The sequence below is a fragment of the Mesocricetus auratus genome, unplaced genomic scaffold (genome assembly GCF_017639785.1).
Source record: "Mesocricetus auratus isolate SY011 unplaced genomic scaffold, BCM_Maur_2.0 Super-Scaffold_100001, whole genome shotgun sequence".
NCBI lineage: Eukaryota > Metazoa > Chordata > Mammalia > Rodentia > Cricetidae > Mesocricetus > Mesocricetus auratus.
Genome location: NW_024429187.1, coordinates 15,577,160 through 15,594,388, shown reverse-complemented (window position 1 = coordinate 15,594,388; position 17,229 = coordinate 15,577,160). Strand labels below are relative to the sequence as shown.

Genomic DNA, 17,229 nt, shown 5'->3' with positions numbered 1-17,229 from the left:
TGTGTTTATGCTTCTCTGATTGGTACAAATTAAGCACTGTTGGCCAATAGGGAAGCAAGATAGGTGAGACTAGGAGCCTAGGTGGATTCTTGGAAATGCAGTGCAGAGAGTCGTCACCATGGGATCTCCTGAAAGGACATGTCAGGAGGGCGTCCTCGGAAAGATAAGTCCTTACAAAAATATATATTAGTAATTTTGGGTCAATAGTTAAGTCAGAGCTAGCCGATAAGAAACCATAGCAAGTAGCCTTCATAATTAATATAGTGTCTCATGTGTTATTTGGGGGCTAACGCGGCAACGGGACCCAGGTGGCTGGCAGGAAGAATCACGTTACAGGATTATAAGCATATGCTACCCTACCTGGATTTCTTACAGGGGTTTTGAGGATCAAACTCAGGTCTCCTCTGCTGTGAGGCAAGTGCCTCAGCTATGCTGTCTCCCCAGCTTGCAACTTACGTTTCTGAGAGTTCATCACAGCACAAACTCCACTAGAATAGTTTATTTTATTCTTTAGTTTTTAGATTATGGGTGTCTGTTGCCTGGCTGGCCTCAAACTCATGGTCTTCTGCCTGTACTTTGTGGAATGTTGTCTATTCTTCTGAAAGCCCTATCACAATAAGTTAATCTATTTCCCCTAGCATAGGGGAAAACTTAGGACTTAGGACTCCGCCATTTAGCCATGTGGCGCTCTAAAGAGGCATACGGATGTGGTAATGGAAGGGTGGAACATGTATATATATATTTCTCATTTCTCTTACTGGTTGATGAATAAAACACTGCTTGGTCAATAGGGGCAGGAAGATAGGTGGCACTAGGTGACAAGGAGAATTCTGGGAAAGGTAGGCAGAGAGGCGTCACGGGGGAGACGCCATGTAGCCAAGGAAGGAGTAACAGGTCCGGACCCTTCTCTGTTAAGCCAAGACCATGTGGAAATACACAGATTAATAGAAATGTGTTAACAATTAAGACAGAGCTAGCCAGTAAGAAGCCCTAGTCACTGGCCAACAATTTTACAATTAATGTAAGTCTCTGTGTGTTCATTTGGGGCTGAAGCGGCGGGACCTGGCGGGACAAGTAACTCCAGCAACATGCTTCATCAGTAGTTTGTGTACTTGTTCTTATCCTTACTCGTTTATTCTTGTCTTCATTTGCTGCTCACAGACCCATTAATGGCCCCGTTCTTTCAAGCTACTTAGCTGAGAAAGATTCTTTGTCATATGAAATATGAATATCTCTTCAAAGGTTATGTTTTCATCCACCTCCTCTTTCTTCTGTCGGTGTTGAACCTGCTTCTGTCTTTGGATCTGGGTGTCATCAGATGCACCCATCTTTTCTGCAACTTTTTGTTCCTGGAGTAAGAAACTTTCCATTTCGGGTATTGCACACTTTTGACCAAAGCTGTTTCCCACATCTGGATCTTTGATCCCTCTGGATTTATTTTTTGTCTATGTGTGAAAATGGGATTCCCATCTTCTTTCTCACCGGGGTCATCAGTGGCCCTGCCCCTGTTCACCAGGCTGGCCTGTATTTCCTCTTGCTTTCCAGGGCCATCTTGGTCACAGTTCAAGTTTATAGGTGTTTCGAGTGTTTCTGGGTTCTCTGCCACACTACCGGGCTTATTGGAATCTTCTTAGGCCAAGACCACATTTCTAGAGCTGTATAAATTCTTGATACATTTGGTCAGGCAACCCCCAACACACTATCCCTCCCACTCTCCCTCCCTCCCTCCATCCCTCCCTCCATCCCTCCCTCCCTCTCTCTCTCTCTCTCTCTCTCTCTCTCTCTCTCTCTCCCCCTCCCCTCCCATTCTTCTCTAAACCCGACTTGGCTTTCTTTGATACCTCATGTTTTTATACTGATTTTAGGGCCCACTGGCAAATCCTGTGATGCCTCTGTGATGCCGTCAAAATGTCACAGGGGTATGAGGTACTTTGGAGGGGTGGTGACACCCAGCAGTTCTAAGGGAGTACATTCATCTTCATACATTTTTTTTGTTCTTCAAAAAATATTTTATTTTCCCTCAAACAGTCTTAACCATCATTTATTAGTTTTATTCCTGGGTATTTTACAAGGGTTTTTTTTTTGTTTCCATTTTTTATTTCATTTTCTGTCTGGTGTTATTTTATTGAAATGCCCGTTATTCTTTTTGCGTGTTGGCTTGAGTTCAGTAATCTTATGGAACTTTATTGGTTCTTGTAGAAGAAAAGCACTTGAACTTCTTGGCTGAATCTTACGTTGTTTATAAATAAGGACAGCTTCATAGCTTCTCTTTCCAAGCTTTGTATTTAACCCCTTCCTTCCTGTACTGCATTGGACAAGCCCTTCAGCAGAGTCAGCCACGGTTTGTGGAGATAGCAGTGTCTGGCCACTTAAGGCTGTCTTTACATCGTATCTTTAACTGGGAGGTATTTAGTTTTTCCATAAATATCCTTTATTTAGTGGCTGGTTCTATTTCAACTGGTTGTGATTATTATTATTATTATTATTGTTGTTATTCAACGTAACTGAGCCATGGTGTCCAGACATTTTTTTAGTCAAATGTTATTCTGGGTGTCTGTTTCTAGAAGAATCTAAGATCTTAATCAGTAAAGTGCAGGCCTTCTCTGTGGGTGGGTGGGCCCCACCCAATCAGTTGACCATGTAACTAGAGCCAAGGGGCTGATTGTCTCACAAGTAGGAAGTGACTGTTGCCCTGATTGCCTTTACCCTGGGACATCTCCAATTCCCCTGCCTTAGGGTTCAGTTAACCCCAAGTACTTCCTAGATCGTAAGCCAGTGGCCTTCAAACAGAACTGCCCTGGGCATTGCAACCCTGCATAGTCACATGACCTCATGACCTCATGACTCTACTAGACCTCTGTTGTGAAGAACGCTGGGTGCTCATCAAAGTGGGATCCATAGGCCTGTTCAAGAGCAGCTGCTGAGACCCCCCCCAACACACCACAGGGCTCCAGCAGAGGTGTTGTCCCTGCCCCTTCGCTGGTCTCCCAGTGCTGTCAACTATGCCTTCATATGGACCATTCTGTGCATAGTAGCCATAACTCCAACCAGGTCATCGGAGATAGATCCAAAACCTTCCCTTGGGTTCTAAGTGAGGCATGAGTGGGTTCCAGTGACCCTGGTTGTCCGTCTCCTCCGTCTACCTCATTACTCTTCTGTCAACCATGCTGGCTCCTGAACTTTCCTCCCAAATCCTGGATACAAGTGGCTTCCTTCCTGCCTCGGGGCCTTTCTTTGCCTTCTGCTTCCTGTCTGAGTTATTCTCCCCGGAAAATGCTGCACTCGTTACGTTTCATTCGGGCATCTGGTCAGAACAGCATCCTCTTCAGACTCAGGACCCTTTCCTATCCTGGAGCAGTTTTTAATGCGGGCAAAGGTCGATCTGACACCTCTGCTTATATGGTAACCCTCTGGTTCACCATCCCAATTACGTAAGACAGAGAGTTCTACTAGCTTAGGTATCACCGATGTCCGAGGTGGTTTGTTTTCTTGTGGTTTTGTTATTGATTGCTTTGTTTTGAGAAGGTTTCCATGTAGCTCGGGCTGGCCTAAAACTCACTACACATGCCCGAGGATGACCTTGAACTCCTGACCCTCCTGTCTCTGCCTCCCAAGTGGCATCACAGGCCTGTGCCTTCATGTTAACATTAAGCATTGCTTCATAAGTATCAGGAAAGCACCCTACCACTGAATCACATCTCCAGTCCTCAGTAATTAGATACCTGGGTTTGTTTCCCTCACCATCCTTGTTCTCCTGCAAGTCTGCTAGTATAGACCCACTGGATGCATTTTGGAACAAAGCTCCTTGAACATGGTGTTCCTTCCTTTCTTCTTCCCTCCCTCCCTCCCTCCCTCCCTCCCTCTCTCCCTCCCTCCCTCCCTCCCTCCCTCCCTCCCTCCCTCCCTCCCTTCCTTCCTTCCTCCCTTCCTTTCTTTTGTTCCTGAGACAGGGTTTCTCTGTGTAATAGCTCTGGCTGTCCTGGATCTTACTCTGTAGACCAGGCTGGCCTCAAACTCAGAGCTCACAGAGATCCACCTGCCTCTGCCTCCTGAGTGCTGGGATTAAGGGTATGTGCCACCACTGCCTGGCTCACAATGTGCTTTTCAATACTGAGGGGATTAAACTTGTTGATTTTAGTTTGATCTTTGATTTTATGTCCGTTTAGGAATTACACTTTAGTCTTCTGTTGTATGCCCTGTCTGCTTTGAGTATCAACAGTAGCAGGCCAGCTTCTCATCTTTTTAAAACCTTCCATAATTTATATAATATGGCAGATACTTTTGCCCCTAGGAAGGTGTTAAAACGCATCAGTAATACTTTCTCAGCCTGTGATTTTCATTTCTTTAATAGTGACCAGGTTATTGTTTCCCACTTTTTCTATAATTTTGATCATTTTTATTTTTAGAATATTATCATCTACATTTTTAGTTATACAGTACATTCTTATTTTTAGCATCTACACTGTATACCCATGTGTCCTCTTGTTACTAAATATTTATACTTTTATTTAAATTTTCTAAGAAAGCCCAAGGTTTAAAGCCTACTGGTATCTATACTATTTTGCTCCAGCACCCTCTTCTGGCCTCCTCATGACCTACACTCACGTGAATTCACACATCCATACACACACACACACATATACACATACACACACACACATTCATACTCGCACACACATACTCATACACACAGGCACACAAGTAGATTTAAAGACTCTTTTAAAAATTATGCTAAATACTCTCAAACTAATTTTTAAGAAGTCCAGAAATATTTACCTGGTTATAATATATTGTCTGCCATTTTTTCCTTTTTCCTTCTAATTTTGGTACTTACTTTTATTTTTCAAATATTACTATTTGAATGAGATGACCTCTCCTGAGGTAGGACCATCCTTTGGAAGGCATAGCGATTGGTCTCATAGATCTTGGTCCCTGCAGATACCACATCATTGGGTGTTCAGATCTCTTGTAAGAATGTTTTAAACATTTGCTTGTAGCCCACGAGTACCCTCTCTTATACTCTAACCATCCCTAGACGACTTATACAAATAAGTTCTATGTGAATTAGCTAAGATACTGTGCTGTTAAGAGAGTGATGACAAGGGAAAGGTTGTATCTACTTATCCCATACGGCTGAATCCATGAGTGCAGAGACCATGGAGATGGAGAGATGACTGTAACTCCTTATCTATGGCTGAATTCATGAGTGCAGAAACCACGGAGACTGAGAGTTGACTGGAACTCCTTATCATGTGCTACTTAGAGTAGGCTGTGGACTTGCTTTATGATTTTAGGATTCTTCCTTAGAGTACTAATTTGTAAGCACAAAATTACTTTAATCTAGTAACAAATGATTATTTAGGGGGTCCCACAATGTGTTCTTTCTCCCCTGATCTGAGGGAATTGTCTACTTACAGTCCCACACTTACACCCTTGTCCCTTCTTCTGTCCAAACTGTGTCCAGTGAAGCTCTTTCCAGGACAGCACATGTAATCCTACTGTCCCAGGCTGGGATGGCTAGGGCTTCTGCTGGCCTTGATGTAGCTCCGGAGCTCCTGGAGCACTCTCTCAGCTTCTGTGTTCCCATTCTGTGGGTGGCAGCCTATTTCCTAAATCAGGACCCAGAGTTACAGGCACCGTTCACAGATATAGAAGAGAAGATATTTTGGGAGCGGTATCTTCTTTCTTCTTTTATCTTTTATTGTTGTTTGCTGGTTTTTGTTTGTTTGTTTGTTTGCTCGCTTTCTTGTTTTGTTTTTTTGAGACAGGGTTTCTTTGTGGAGCCTTGGCTGTCCCGGAGACCTCAGATTCACAGAGAGATCCATCTGCCTTTGCCTCCTGAATGCTGGGATTAAAGGTGTGGGCCACCACCACCTGACTGTCTTATTTCTTAATTATTGCTGTTCTTACTAATTTTGGTGGATTTTTTAAAAGAAGATGGAAATAAAATACCTTTATTGTACTTACTGTAAAACGATAAGCCTTGTATGAGAATTTCAAGCAAAGCCCTATTGCTTTCCATTTTCATTCCTAACCCTTGCATTGCTTCAGTTCTTTGCAGCCTTTCCAACAATCCACTTCTTACTTCCAACCCTGATCAGCTTTTGAAACAGTTGCACAGTGCTTAGAAACCCAACAGATGGACTGACTCCAGAGCCTTGCCCATGGCCTCGAGCATTTGTTGCAGGACCAAATTATTTTTCTAAATTATCATTTTATCACAGAATTATATTAGGAGAAAGTTTATAATTTTGTGTCCAGGGGTCATAGTGAAATCACGACAGGATGTTTTAAACTATGATAAATAAAAACACGATGATGTATTATATACAAATGTAATATCAGTCTATTCCAAAAATACGTGTTACCGTAAAAATCCCTATTCCAAAATTCTGCCGTTTTAAAACCAATTAGCTGATTAAAAGGGCATTGTTTTGAAAAAGTGCAGCAATTTCTGATGAAAGGTGTGCTCATATTAAAGGTGACGGCTGCCTGGAAGCACCTGCTTGCTTTAGTTGAATAAGGAATTAACTGCATTTAAAATGGCAGCAACTTTTTAAAATGCCCATTTATCAGTTTGTATGGAGAGACTGAAAACCACATTTCAGAGCACATTTTATACAAGTGTAGGGTTCTTTTTCTTTCTTTCTTTTTTTAATTTTTATTAAGCTTCCTGTCTCTGCTGGCTGCCTGCTTGGGAACTGGGGAGGGCTGTGTGATTGTAGCAAGGACTGGACGTAAATTTATATCTTTGGCATAAAATGAAAGATAATACGATCAGAAATCTGCAAATGTTTCTGCTTGTCTAACAACTTGATCCCAGAAGTTCAATTCACCTCTCAGATAGGGGGAGGGACAGAATGAATGTCAATAGTCTAAACATTGGTTTGGGCTTCTGGCGGAATCCCCATGAGAGGCAGTGGGGTGCGGTAAGCTCTCGCTGAGCATGCTGGGATATTCTCCATCACGGGGCCCACACAGGATCTACTTACGGCTCCCCAGATAGTGAAAACTACTTGGCCCAAGGTAATATCACTATAGACCCTATAACTCAGTGATTCTAAGTTAAACTAGGTAGTGTAAGAGAAGTACATTTAAACCCAGAGAAAAGAACCCATCAACAGATGTACACAAGAGCAACGTTTGCTAGATCAAAAGCCTCCCCCTCTGAAACCCACACTTCTTTGCTTCGTAGCCTTCTAGGTATTTCTAAATTAGATATCCCTGTGCTCTGACAATGAGGCTGTTGCCACAGCTGCACCAGCTCTGTCTCCCCCTTCACCGAGTTTGGGGTGGGGAACTGGAAACCAGTGTGGTTTGTTTTTGTACATAGCACCTTGGCTCAGATCTCAGGAAGACCACAAAAGAATCTGATAACACACTTGGACTCAGACTACACACACACGGATAGAAACACATCCCAAGCTGGGTCTCCGTGCTCACCCACAGGGGTGAGGTGTTCCTGCCTTCAAAGTCAGCAAGTGTTTCAAAGCATGGGTGCTGTTTCAATTCCTGCCAGGAATGCATTAAAGCCCTTGAAAATGACCTCTCTCTCTCTCTCTCTCTCTCTCTCTCTCTCTCTCTCTCTCTCTCTCTCTCTCTCTCTCTCTCCCTCTCTCTCCCTCTCTCTCAAAAACTCCATCTTTCTTAATAAATGATGACCTTAGTCTATTCTGGTCAGGGTCTAAATCTAACAACATCCCTAGAACAGATTAAAGTTGCAATCACCAGTGTTACTACGTGAGTACCATTGGTTTGGTGGCTTTTTTATATGCTTGTTTCTTTAAGAAGCATTGGGGCAGGGAACTCGAGTAAACTAGGAAAATAGAGACAGAGGCATTAGCTAGAATAAAGAGGACATACTTCCTAAGCAAGTGGTTCCTACGTCCACGGTGGTTATGGACCTCTTCCTCAATTGAAATGCATATGTACATCCTCATCACCAGTCACACAAAGCTTTTCTGGCTGAGATATGAATGGGTGTCATGAGTGTTTTTCTTGTTTACTAGATCATGGAAATCCTTAAATTTCTTCCATGGGTGTACACTGGGTTGGCAGACATTGTGCTGCCTTGTCTGGCTTTTTTGTGGATTCCGAGGATCAAAACTTAGGTCTCCTGGATTGCATGATAAGACCCCTTATCCACTAAGTCATCTCCCCAGCCACACACACACACACACACACACACACACATGCGCGCGTGCGTTTGTCTTTTCCAAATGCTTGGGGATACTGTGTTTAATTCATCCTGGGCCTTTGATATATAGCAATTTCTTACCCTATAAGTTACCATTGCCGTGTGCAGACAACGGTACGCATTGAAGCAGAAACAACAGTGATCACAGTGCCATGTGCCCTCAAGAAACAAAGACAGGAGGATAGCGAGTTTGAGGCCAGCCTGGGCAACACAGCGAGACCATGCATTAAAAACAAAACAAAACCAAGCAAACAAAAGCCATAAATAGAAATAGATGAGGACAAATAGAGGGAGGGAGTGCAGGTGAACCACTTATCTCTCTTCAGGTCATAGAAATAGCCAATTGCTGAAAGACAGGAAAAAAAAAACAGACTTTACAAACCCAAGCTTCTGTGGATAACTATGAGAACTGGCGTTGTCTCTCCTAATAGCTATGCCAAGTGACAAGGACAATAGAACAGGATCTGTGTTGAGGACTTTCATGCCTTAGGGCGATCCAGGTAGGCCTTGAGTTGGAACGGTCACGATCTTACTCAAAAAATACTTCTCGGGTATTAACTACATTCTGAGAGATCAACCCAAGTTCTCTCACAGCAGAGTTTATAAGGTGGGCTCTTGAATACAAGAGAAAATTAAAACTTTATAATCCAGGTCTTCCTGTGAGTAGAGGGTCAAACTCCCAAAGTGGCCCCCACTAGTTATTTTTCCCCTTCCTCTTTCTGTCATGTAAACACTCGGAAGACACTGTGGAAAGCACACTTTGGAGGCATGGAGAGAGACACGGCTCACTGGGGAAGAAGAGTGTTTGATGAGCAATCATGAGGACCCGAGTTTGACTCTCTGACACCCAAGTAGAAGCCGGGTCCCAGTGCTCCATGTTTGATGAAAGAGCCTGCCTCAAGGGAGCGCTGTCTGACAGGGCGGGGCACCAAACGTCCCCTCTGCCCCTTCGAGGTGCACATACACACTGACAAGCATCCAGCATACACTGGGGGAGGAGGAGGGAAAGAAATGTGCCTAGAATATGGGATATGGGGGGGATCTTTTGTAATCACAAAACTCTGGCATTTCCATGATACGGGCATCCTTTGAGTATACAGTTCCATGACTTGGCTTCCTGGGAACATTTACATCATGGATTCTTTTTTTCTAACCCGCTAGATTTTGAGGAGAAGATGCTAACCGTGAACGTGGATGGGCTATAATTCTTAAACAGAGAAATCTAGATTAGATCAACAGGGAGAGCAGAGCTGGCAGCTGGGACCGGAAGTGGGGGAGAGAGGCAGCTGGGAACGGAAGCCGGGGAAGCCACCAGGGACATTTGCTGAGGAAGGAGAGTTTGCTGAGGAAGGGGTGAGAAAGGGCAATAAAACAGGCTTGTGTTACAAGGCTACAGGTAAAGACAGGTTCCCCGGCTTGATTGGCGGAGGCACTTGTTGTAAATACCTGGCGACAGGATATTTTAAGAGATAACCCTATCGAGAGAGGATGAAGAAGCGTGATGCTCCCAGGAGTCTGCGGCGCCTCTGAGCTGTCCTCTGATACAGAGGTGACCCAGGGCCACTGCAAATACACCACTCAGGAAGGACATCCGGGAGGGTCAGCTTCGCACTAGGCATCCACGGCTTTTGGGCACGTGACGAAGAGCCCCTGCTGAAGGGAACCGTCGAGAAGTTAGGAGAGCTTTTGTCCCATTGCTACGCACCAGCCGCCAGTGCCGTCAGCACCCACTCCTCTGAACATAATCGCATACACTCCACCTGGTGAATCATCCCTTCCCTCTTCGTCCCGAAGGGGTGGGGGCGGATGCCACACTGTTCATCTGAACCTTGGACTCTCGGCATCCTGAGAGAGAGTTTGCATCCTCAAAAGAGTGGGAATGAATCTGAGACAGTTTTCTGTAGTAACACAAGATGGGAACCGGGCAGGTCCGAGCATAAACAAAAACAAAAGCATGGTTTGCAATGAACATGACGCTTCTGGCGTATTTCTTGAGTGGTTTAACAGCCACTCAAGGAAGCATTTTAGGGATGAATGAGTCTCCGTGGAAGACGCTGGCTACAGGATCATCTGAGGTCCTCTTTCCCTTCAGCGCCCGCTGACGGCTAAGTGACAAACCACTGATGCCGATTGACTGATTTGTGACTTTCCTAGACTTCATTTCCTCACAGCCAGGCGGCTTCTCTCCTTTTTCTGATTAGCCCAATGTCCACGTCCTGGCAGACTCCCATGCGCACTTGACATTTTCATCAACACAGAGATAATCATTTCAAGCCCGGAGGATAAGCAGCATCTGAGAGAAAGGTCATGAAACTCTGGGAGCTGCTCTCAGCAACAGATTTCTGAAGGTAACTCCAAAGAAAACAGGGGACATGGTTTGGAACGAGACTGTGTATACTTCATCATTGGGCTGTGGTACACAGGACGAGAAGGCTGGGGCGGGGGGGGGACGGACGACAGAGACACCACGGGAAAGAGGGATTTGCTTGCATTGGCGATGATAAACATGTTTTTACAGTAAGCAAACGGGCAGCCATAAAGACATACGCGTCTGAGGTTGAAGGGAAGCCTGTTTGCACCAAATAAATTACAGAAACAGTTCAAGAGCAGTTCACCCCAGTGAAAACATTATCCCTGAACTACTGGCAGGGTTAGTGTCAGGCTAGGTTATCTCCCTGGTGAGTGCCCTGCTAACCCTGCCTCAGGGTAGTCTGTGGAAACCCGTACACACTTGGAGATTTTCGGTAACCTTACACACTTTAATTTGACCATAGCCAAACCTTATTGTTTTCCACTCAGGGTCAGATTTTTTCTTCCCCCTCAGGGGACTGACAACCTTTTAGTTTGGAAATCACCCCCTCTGCTCTTCTGCCCCTCTCTGCCCCAGTCTATGTGACTACATCCCAAATGAATGTCTGAGACAGGGGCCAGGCTGATGGAGGAGGATTCTGTAGAAATCACAGTACAGACAGGAATGATCTAAAGGCCATCATTTATTCAAAATCTGGCCCTTTGGTTCACAAAAGGGGAATGACTTTTAAAGTATGGCCAGAAAAAGCAATGAAGTAAGATCATTGAGGGGAGAGTAATTTCATCAAAACTTGAAAACTTCGAGATCTTCGTAAATCTTGTCCTTGCAGAGTGGTACAAGAATATCGTATACTCACATTTGTTATAATTCGCACATATTTACTACACTTGATCTTAGCCAAAAGGCCAAGAAGTGATAATAATTCACACATATTTACATTGCAACACAGATACTTAAAAGTCATAGTTGCCTGGGCCTCCTCTGTGCAAAAATAAACATGGAACCAGGATTGGTACGAGCCTGTAATCCCAGCACTTGGGAGGCTCAGGCAGAAGTACACAGCCATGGCCGGTCTAGAAAGACAGCTAACTGGAGGCCAGCCCAGGCTTCGTAGCCAGTCTTTACCTCAAGAAACAAATATGCAAACAAACAAAAACCGAACAGGAATTATTATTTGAGTGGCCAACAAGACACAGGAACACTGATCAGAACCAACCATTACTATCCCAACGGCCGTGATGCGCAAAGTTCTGTAAATACAACGAAATGTCAAAGCGGTAAGCCGATACCAGATGGTCATTGAGCTCCCACAAACTGGAACAGGTGTGCAATAGAAACTTCTGTGGAGATCCTCATAACTGAGAGAGAGAGAGAGAGAGAGAGAGAGAGAGAGAGAGAGATGCAGAAAGACAGAGACAGAGAGGCAGAGAGAGACAGAGGGAGGGAGAGAGAGGGAGAAAGAGACAGAGAGAGACAGTGACAGAGACAGAGAGGCAGAGAGGCAGAGACAGAGAGAGGAAGGGAGAGAGAGGGAGAAAGAGACAGAGAGAGAGGAAGGGAGAGAGAGGGAGAAAGAGACAGAGAGACAGTGACAGAGACTATATTAGTGTAAAGGCCAGAAGCCAATACTGAGCATCTTCCCCAATTCCTTTACACCTGATTTTCTGAGACTGGGTCTCCCACTGAACCCAGAGCCCACTCGCTTGCTTCTGTAGACTGGCTGCCCAGTGAGCTCCACGATCTTCCTGTCCCCATCCCTACTCTCAGCACTGGAGTCACAACACTGAGGTCTACAGCCACACCTGGATTTACGTGGTATCTGGGGTTACCACCTCTGGATTGGCATGGGTGCTGGGGTCCAAAACTCAGGACCTCGTGTGTGTGGCAGACGCTTTACCAACTAAGCGGTCTTCACAGCCACCCTTCCATCTTCTACTTAGGAATAAATGTATGTGAAACACTGGGACGTGGGGCTGTTGCTGTTTGTAGTGGTCTCTTCTTTCTCAACCAGAAGTTCCTTTTGAATAGTTTCTTTTTGAGACAGGGTCTCACTATGTAACTTTGGCTGGCCGAAAACTTTTTTTGCTTAGACCAGGCTGACCTTGAATTCATAAAGATCTGCCTACCTCTCTGCCTCCTGAGTGCCAGGATTAAAAGGGCGCACGGGAATAATTTCTTGAGTGGCCAGATTATGTGTTCTCCTTATTCGCAGGACATTGGTGCTGGATGTCCTTAATGGCACGCCGGAAGAGAAGGATTTGAGTTTTTTTCTTCACCCCTTGCTGCAAATCGGGAAGTGATCGACACTAACTGATCCTCCATCCCTTCAAACAGTGAAGTAAGGAGAAGCTCGCATTCTCTTCACACGATGGCTGGTGAACGCTGAAGAGAATCACGTGTCCAATGAAGTCGTCAAGGCGTGTGCAAACACACGTTGTCCTTCCAGATCCCACCCTGTACAGCCTGATGGGAGGAAGCTCACAACAGTGAGACCTCCTGTAAACCAGGGCTGCACGATGAGAGGGTTGGTGAGCGTAGACATCACAGACACAGCAAATGGAAACAGCACCGAGGAAGAGCGTTAAAACACAGATTTTATCCCAAGCAGCACATGGGTTTCCACATGTGTCATCATGGGGATCCCAGTACCATCTGTGATCATACAGATGCTAAGAATCTAGTGATCAAGCTCTAAGCATGCTTTTAGCATGTGGAGAGACCCACCTACCTGGCACTAGGAATTTGAATTGAGTGATGGGAAGGAAAGTTTTTGCTTTTGTTGGTTTGTTGAGACAGGGCCTCTCTACGTAGCCCTGGCTGTCCTGGAACTTGCTGTGTAGACAAGGGTGGACTTGAATTCACGGAGATCCACCTGTCTCTGGCTCCCGAGTGATGGGTTTAAAGGCGTGTGCCACGATGCTGGCAGACAGTTGTTAATTAAAACATCTGCTATGTCATATCTCATGGCAGGCAAAACAAACAAACACAGAACTGACTCACAATTTTATGGAATCTGCAGTTCCAAAGAAATGATACTTAAGTGCAAAAATGTAGAGGAGATGCAAGACCCCTCTCTTCACCTTGGAAGGCCTGGGAGACCCCATATCTCCTAATACACAAAGGAGGCCTGGACTCCACCGTTGAAACTGACTCAATACGCTCCTAAAAGAATTCTGAACTGAACCCTTCTCAAGTAGGAAAAAAAATATCAGTTACCATTTTATTATTTTTCATTCTCATTCACCTCTGAACTTCCTGGTTCGGTCTGAGGCCAAAGTCAAACTTGCCAAAACACCATGGGGAAGGCTGCTCTCACAGTATTCCTGGCTCACCAAAAATTTTCTTGAGAAAGCCAGTTTCCATGAGATTTCGGTTCCAATTCTGAAGACCCAAGAAAACTCAGGGCAGTTCAGATTAAGTTCAGATAAGCATTCCCCTTTTCAGTTGCTTACGCCAGATCAACCACGAAGTCATCTGACGTGTTCGCATCAGGGTTTTAGAACAACAATAAAGAAATCCACCAGAATTTTGACCCAGTGTGGACAGTATGAGGAGAGTGCAATGCATCCAGAAGCCACGAGATATCCATAAATACTCCCTTCCTTTAGGAAAAAAATAATAATAATGGGATAAAAAGGAGCCTTCTCTGAGGTAGCCTAACACTATCAACACTGAGCAACCAGCTTTGTCTGGGGAAAGCTGCTGTGGTGACCTGGAGAGATGATATGCTGCCCACCAGTCTGTCTTTCCCCGCCCCTTTCCTCCCCCCCCCCAGTCACCCTTCAAAAGTGGGCGCGTCGGTACCAACACCACCGAACAACGTTGTGTGTTCCTGGGAAGCAGAGCAGACTGCTCACCCTGAGATCTCCCAGCTCCCACAAGGTCAATTTCTCCCACAGCCATGGAGTGAAACGGTGAGGAACAAAAGCCATGTTAACTTTTAGAAAATCGTGCAGGGAGGGGAAACCACCCCTGGGGCCAGAAATTATCCTCAGAGGCAAGAAACAAATACTGGTTTCTTTTTTTCAGAGAGTGACTTGAACGTGAGCTCACTCAGCAGGAAATCAAGATCCTCCCACCAACACTACCAGGAACAAAACACACCCAGTGTGTACTAGTTTGGTCTACAGGGCAACTATGATGGGGAGGAGGTTGGTTGGTGGGGACGTCCTTCTGTATGTGTGTTTCTCCTACTGGTCGATGAATAAAACACTGATTGGCCAGTAACCAGGCAGGAAGTATAGGTGGAACCATGAGACCAGGAGAATTCTGAGTAAATAGGACGCCATGAGGGAGACGCCATGAGAGAAGCCATGAGGGAGATGCCATGAGAGAAGCCATGAGAGAAGCCATGAGGGAGACGCCATGAGAGAAGCCATGAGAGACGCCATGAGAGAAGCCATGAGAGAAGCCATGAGGGAGACGCCATGAGGGAGACGCCATGAGAGAAGCCATGAGGGAGACGCCATGAGGCAGACTCCATGAGAGATGCCATGAGGGAGACGCCATGTATCTGAGGAAGGAGTAGCAGGTCCTGACCCTTCTCTGGTAAGATAAGACCATGTGGAAATACTTAGATTAATAGAAATGGGTTAATAATTAAGAGAGAGCTAGCCAACAAGAAGCCTAAGCCATCGGTCAAACGGCTTATAATTAGTAAGTCTCCGTGTGATTATTTGGGGCTAATAGACTGGAAAGATACTCCAGCTACAGCTGGTCATTTTCAGAGTCCATTCTAAGAGGTTCCACTACAGTGGAAGCAGGAGGAGCTATCTATAAGCAAAACCCTGTTCTTCACAGACACAGTGACTGAGGAGTGGATCATAAGCCACACAAAACTGCCATGAAAATGACGGTATGTCTGTCATCCACTAAAAGTTTCACCAGCCTTCTCATGTCCCAGGAGGTACATAGGCATTACCAAAAGAAATCTGTATTTTCCTGCACCAGTGTAAATTACTGATTCTTAGCTAATGGAAAGGTACACACTTGCCAGAATGGGCAAAATACAATGAACTCTTCATTTGTTGAGTTTACTCTCAAGGAGCATTCTTGAAGAACATTGCCAGTGTAGTTGGCCATTTTCAAATACTGATGTAAGTAAAATGTGACTAATTCCTAAAATTTTATGTACCAAGACATCTATCTGCTTTCTTCTCATATCTCTCCTACTGCCAAGTGTGGGGTCCAGATTTCCCAGATTCCCTCCTATATTTACCATATTTACTAGATATTATGGCTCCAGGAGAGGTCTATCTTCCAGGAAGAAACTGTCTCTTACTATTTCTAATTCTTCAAAATTTAGGAGGAGGAAGACATTAACCACTAAACAAAAATATGAAGTATCTATTACATATACTACTAATCGAAGCTTGTTTTTGAATTTTAACTAATACTCGTCATTAGATGGAACTAAAATTCCTCAAAGAAAAATATATCATACCTAATGTACTATGGCTATTAATATTCTGTAGACTGGAAGTCACTAAAGTCAACTCAGCAACTCTTGTCTAACTAATGGAAGCTTGAGAAATAGCACTGAAGCACGAGGGTTCTTTCTCTAATGCCCAACATTCATTTGAGTATGAACATGACCTGTGGTCAGTAATGAACTAAGACTGTAGAAACAAGTCTTAGAAAACATACCCAGATGTGTACTACTGCAATATTTAAACCATGTGTTTTCATTGGTACCATTTTAATGCTGCTAATTATTGGATACTTTTATAGACTTTGCACATGTGTTTGATCAGTTAATTTACACTTAGAAAAGCAACCTCATTATAAATACTGTTGCTGCCAAAATTACAGATGGGGGGGGGGGGGGAGCTGAGACTGGAAAGAATGGAATTAGCCCATCTTATTTTTTTTAAACTAGGTCTGCATGAAAAAACTCTCTCTGCTCACTATTCACTGCAGACTTCATCCTAAATGAGAATATTGTGTTTTTTTGACTCTATAAATATCACCACGATGAACACTCCAATGGTGGAAACCAGCAACGGAAGTTATCTAAGCCGGCACGATTATGTGTAATTTAACACTGGCCAACGTTTTCTTTTATACTTGTACTAATGAACTCATTGCTCACGCAGCTTCAATAGCCTCCTGCATATGGATGTTTCCAGATTTACATCCAGATTGAACCACTTACTCTGTTATCAGATTAGAGCGGTGGTTTGCCAGACACCGGGGCTCTGGAATATAATGTGTTGAAAAGAGAAAATATTTTTACCATAGAGATGTTAACACTGTTGGTTTATGCAGAAGGCTTTATTTTTAAATGTCCTACCTAATCAACGAAGGAAGAAAAGTAAACACGGCAGTGGTTTGAGTCCTGGGGAGATCAATGATCCGGGCCATGAAGGTCAGGGAGGAACTGTGTACAGGAGGTTCCTGGGGTGCAGGCCCTGGAAATGGATGGCCTGCAGGAGTGTGGAGGGGTGCAGACAAGATCTGGGAGGGCTGTGACGGGTCACGGGAGACTACCTGAGTGGGAGAGAAGCAGACGCTGTCAGCTACATAGACTTGATTCAAGAATAGAACCCTCCTGGGTGTCAAAGTGAGGCTTGACCTCAGACAACCAGAGAGGCACAGGAAGAAGAAACCTTCAGAAGGAGAGGAGGCAAAAGGTGCGGACACCGGAAGAGCAGAATGTGTGTCTTCAGGATGGGGTAAGAGCGGATCAAGGCTCAGGAGACAGCTCTTTGAGGAGAGCTCC

At 44.7% G+C, this 17,229-nt stretch overlaps 1 long non-coding RNA gene and 1 pseudogene across 1 annotated transcript in view; both read right to left on the bottom strand.

Moving 5' to 3' along the window:
- LOC121139708 overlaps window positions 1–17,229 on the bottom strand; it is a 118,524-nt gene that overhangs the window by 55,607 nt on the left and 45,688 nt on the right. The gene's annotated exons all lie outside the window — the stretch shown is intronic.
- On the bottom strand, window positions 11,258–11,425 carry LOC121139762 (annotated as a pseudogene).